At 41.0% G+C, this 4,635-nt stretch overlaps 1 protein-coding gene across 1 annotated transcript in view; it reads right to left on the bottom strand.

Moving 5' to 3' along the window:
- The window catches only part of Smp_211340 (DEAD box ATP-dependent RNA helicase, putative), a gene marked incomplete at both ends in the record, with an annotated part of 32,958 nt that overhangs the window by 15,805 nt on the left and 12,518 nt on the right, over positions 1-4,635 (bottom strand). The window lies entirely within an intron of this gene.

Below are 4,635 nucleotides of genomic sequence, written 5' to 3'. Positions count from 1 at the left end.
ATTTACAACTTTTCCTCGTTCCACAAGCAAGTGGCTATCAGGACTCAGTGGCCGACTGGATAACGCGATGGCGTTTGAAGTGAGGGAACTGGGTTCGAGTCCCAGAGTGAACATCAACTCTGAGATGAAGGTACATCCAGCTGATGAGTCCCAAATAGGACGAAACGCGCGTCCTGGATTCCACTGCTAGCCACTATCCAAATCTTGCTTATCATGCTTGTGAATCAAGGCTATATTGAGGCAATACGCACAGTATGCACATATGCCAATTAGAGACTGACCAGTTGCAGTCCTAACAAATCGATGGGAAGATTCAAACAAACAATACTGAATGAATTTAAACTTTAACATTGTTTCCCTGTCATAAATATTACATACTATAGTCGAAGGTCCAGGTGCGATGACTCATTGAGAAAATCCACAGAATTCTATTGGTACTAAGAACTAGATAAACATGAAGCAGTGATGGAGTTGTATTTGTTTTTCAAATCCTTTAAATCTTGAATAAAGTATCATTTCTAACTTGTCAGTCTTCGACCTCATTTGCATTGTATTTCTTATGCTTGGATTTCGAATGCGACTGACTAGATTTTTTCTTCTCTGCTTATTTGCCAGTTTACTCTCTCGTTTTACTAATACGAGTGATAACCGGACCGATGAACATTCGTGACAGGTCTTACGCTGGTAATTACTGACTTACTGGTAGGCGCCTTATTGACTACCTTAATTTATTTTATATACTATTTTATTTCCAGTCAGTTTATTATTTCTTTCCATTTTTAATTTGAATGCTTATTCTACTCGAAAGTAAACGATAGTATCTCAAAATAGTTTTAAATCAGTAGTCAGTTAAGGCATAGTTTCTAATTTTCATCAACCTTATTTAGATTACTTTTTTCAAGTATTCTATGATAGGTTATAATTACCGAATACTGTTGACGTGTTTGTTTGGAGCTGAATGGTCAATTCTTGTTTCCATACTACATAGTATTAGAGGAAACTATGAGAACGAGTGGCTTTCCCATTCTTTCTGAAAAGATATGGTACAGTTTCTGCTAGATAATTGTTTTCACTTCCTAGTTTCTTTCTCAATATTGTATTTGATAAGACGCCCAAGAACTGGGACTAACGACCAGTTCTTAATTGATTGGACAGTAAGAGACCTACAATCCAATTTCTTATAATCTGCTACGAAATTTTGTGATGCATAGTTGTGCTATTAGGAGGGGTGAAAGAAAGATGAAAGAACAAGAACGATATTAGAACACCCCATTAGAACTCCCATAGAGAAATTTTGGGACATGGTGACTGAGACCTATAAAAACTGATTACATTTTTCTCGTGGGTCATAACAGGGAAGTTTGCATAAATATAGATTTTAATAGCCAATGACTTTATGGATGCATCTTTATCGTTTAAATCAATTTCGCTATACATTATGAAGCTTCTAAGGGCAGATAAGTTTGTTTGTAGGATACTAATCAACGAATTCGGATTTTCTTAGACGACTCAGGCCAAGAGTAGGCCAATATAAGGTACTGGTGTGACCACATTGTCCTTTTTTAACGGATTTTAACCCCAGAGAGTATAGCTCAACGACGTAGGATTTGTGCACCATACGATCACGTTAATCAATGGGACCAAATAGCTTATTTACACATTTTACATAATACTCGAAACCTGACTCCACCTGTGGCTCTTCTAGAGTTACTGCCGGTCCCATGCCCGGGTAAAGGAGGAGGGTTGGGCATGGGGTTAGCGACCCCATCCCGTAGAAAAGCTAACTCGCTAAAAAAACGCTAACCAGAAAAAATAATTCAAACTATTTAAACTCTGCCCTGGGAGTTGAAGGAATAATTATGACGCCTCATAATGAAAGCCGAAATTTTTCGGAAGTCACGAAGCCGATGCATCTTCTAACAACCAGAGAAACACTCTTCAGAGGTACATGGGACGTCCAGACAATATGGGAGACCAGGAAGACCAGTCAAATAGCAATGGAAATGAAGAGATACAAATTTGCAGTACATGGAATCAGCGAAACTCATTGGACACAAACTGGACAGCAAAGACTAGATACGGGAGAGATGATACTGTACTCAAGTCACGAACAGGAAAATGCTTCACACACTCAGGGAGTTGCTCTAATGCTGTCCAGAGAAGCACGAAATGCACTTGTAAAATGGGAATCTTATGGACCCTGGATAATCAAAGCATCATTCAGAACAAAGAAGGAGGGGATCACAATGAATGTTATTCAATGTTATGCACCCAAAAATGATATCAACGACGAAGATAAACATCAGTTCTATGAGAGGCTGCAATCAGTCATAGCTAAGTGCTCAAGGAAGGACCTCACCATGCTGATGGGAGATATACAGTCGGAGTGGACAACACAGGATACTTACTTACTTACGCCTGTTACCCCCCGTCGAGGAGTTTAGGCCGCACACCAGCATTCTTCATCCAACTCTGTCCTGAGCCTTCCTTTCCAGTTAACATTCATCGTTTTCATATCTGCTTTTATTTCCCGGCGTAATGTGTTCTTTGGCGTTCCTCTTTTCCGCTTCCCTTCAGCATTCCAAGTTAGGGATTGCCCTGTAATGCACATTGGTGATTTCCTTAATGTATGTCCTATCCACTTCCAACGTCTTTTCCTAATTTCCTCTTCAGCTGGAAGCTGGTTTGTCCTCTCCCATAAAACGCTGTTGCTGATAGTATCCGGCCAATGAATGTTGAGTATTTTGCGTAGACAACTGTTTATGAATACTTGTACCTTCCTGATGATGGTCGTAGTAGTTCTCCACGTTTCAGCTCCGTACAGTAGGACTATCTTGACGTTCGTATTGAAGATTCTCACTTTGAAATTAATTGAGAGTTGTTTTGAGTTCCATATGTTCTTCAATTGTAGAAATGCTGCCCTTGCTTTGCCAATCCTCGCCTTTACATCTGCATCCGATCCTCCTTGTTTATCAATGATGCTTCCCAGGTACGTAAATGTTACAACTCTTCCAGAGTTTCGCCATCAAGTGTGATTGGGTTGGTGTTCTTCGTGTTGTATTTGAGAATGTTGCTTTTTCTTTTGTGCATGTTGAGACCTATTGATGCAGAGACTGCTGCTACATTTGTTGTCTTCGTCTGTATTTGTTCGTGTGTATGAGATAGGAGGGCTAGGTCATCTGCGAAGTTCATTGTATTCCGTGCTTCCCGTCGAAGTCTTCATGATCCAGTCAATCACCAGAAGGAAGAGGAATGGGGAGAGTAGACAGCCTTGTCTGACTCCGGTCCTTACTGGAAATGCATCTGTCAGTTGTCCTCCATGCATGACTTTGCACTGTAGTCCATCGTATGAGTTCTGGATAATGTTGACAATCTTTTCAGGAACTCCATAGTGTCGAAGAAGTTTCCATAATGTTCTCCTGTCCACACTGTCAAACGCCTTCTCATAGTCAATGAAGTTGACGTATAGTGATGAGTTCCACTCAACTGATTGTTCCACGATTATCCGTAGTGTCGCAATCTGGTCTGTGAACGACCTATCCTTACGGAATCCAGCCTGTTGATCTTGAGGTTGGGCGTCTACTGCGTCTTTCATTCGATTCAGCAGCACTCTGTTGAAAACTTTTCCTGGTACTGATAACAAACTGATGCCTCTGTAATTCTCACATTTGCACAGATCTCCTTTCTTTGGTATCTTGATGAGATATCCTTCTTTCCAGTCTGTCAGTAGCACTTGTTCCTCTTCCCAAATCTTCTTGAATAGAAGGTGAAGCATGTTTGCAGTTACTTCAATGTCTGACTTCAGTGCTTCAGCTGGTATATTGTCAGGTCCTGCCGCCTTCCCAATTTTGATTTGTCTGATGGCCATCTTGACTTCTTTGGTCGTTGGTGAAGTGATATCTATAGGAAGGTCAGTGTGTGCTGCTTCGATGTCCGGTGGATTCAATGGGGCTGGTCTATTCAGCAGTTCCTCGAAGTATTCTGCCCATCTTTTCCCCTGTTCTTGAGTCTCAGTGATTGTCTTTCCTTCTTTGTCCTTGACTGGCCTCTCTTGTTTACTATATCTCCCTGCCAATTTCTTCGTTGTATCATATAGTTGTCTCATATTCCCTTCTCTTGCAGCTTTTTCCACCGTCGTTGCTAGTTCTCCCATGTATTTCTGCTAGTTGGCTTTAATGCTTTTCTTCACTTCCTTGTTTGCTTCAGCGTAGTCTGCTTGTGCTTTGACTTTCTCTGCTCGTGTTCGGCTGTTGTTAATTGCTAGTTTCCTGTTCTTCCTTTCTTGAATCTTGTCCAGGGTTCCCATAGAGATCCATTCCTTATGATGATGCTTCTTAGAACCAAGAACCTCCTGACACGTTGAAGTTAGTGCTTCTTTTATCCCTTTCCAGTTGTCCTCCATCGTAGTTTCTTGTTCATTCAGTAGATCCTGTAGAGCTTGGAACCTGTTGTTGAGAGTTATCGTGAATTCGTTGAGCTTGTCAGTATCTCGAAGGAAGGCTGTATTGAACCTTTGTAGTGTTGTTTGTGTAGTTTTCCAGTTTTTCTTTAGCTTCAGTCCCATCTTGGCCACAACCAGGTGGTGATCTGAAGCTATGTCAGCTCCTCTCCTGATTCTCACATCTATTGTCCTTC

The sequence above is a fragment of the Schistosoma mansoni genome (genome assembly GCF_000237925.1).
Source record: "Schistosoma mansoni, WGS project CABG00000000 data, chromosome 2 unplaced supercontig 0120, strain Puerto Rico, whole genome shotgun sequence".
Lineage (NCBI taxonomy): Eukaryota > Metazoa > Platyhelminthes > Trematoda > Strigeidida > Schistosomatidae > Schistosoma > Schistosoma mansoni.
This window is presented reverse-complemented; position numbering and strand designations above follow the sequence as displayed.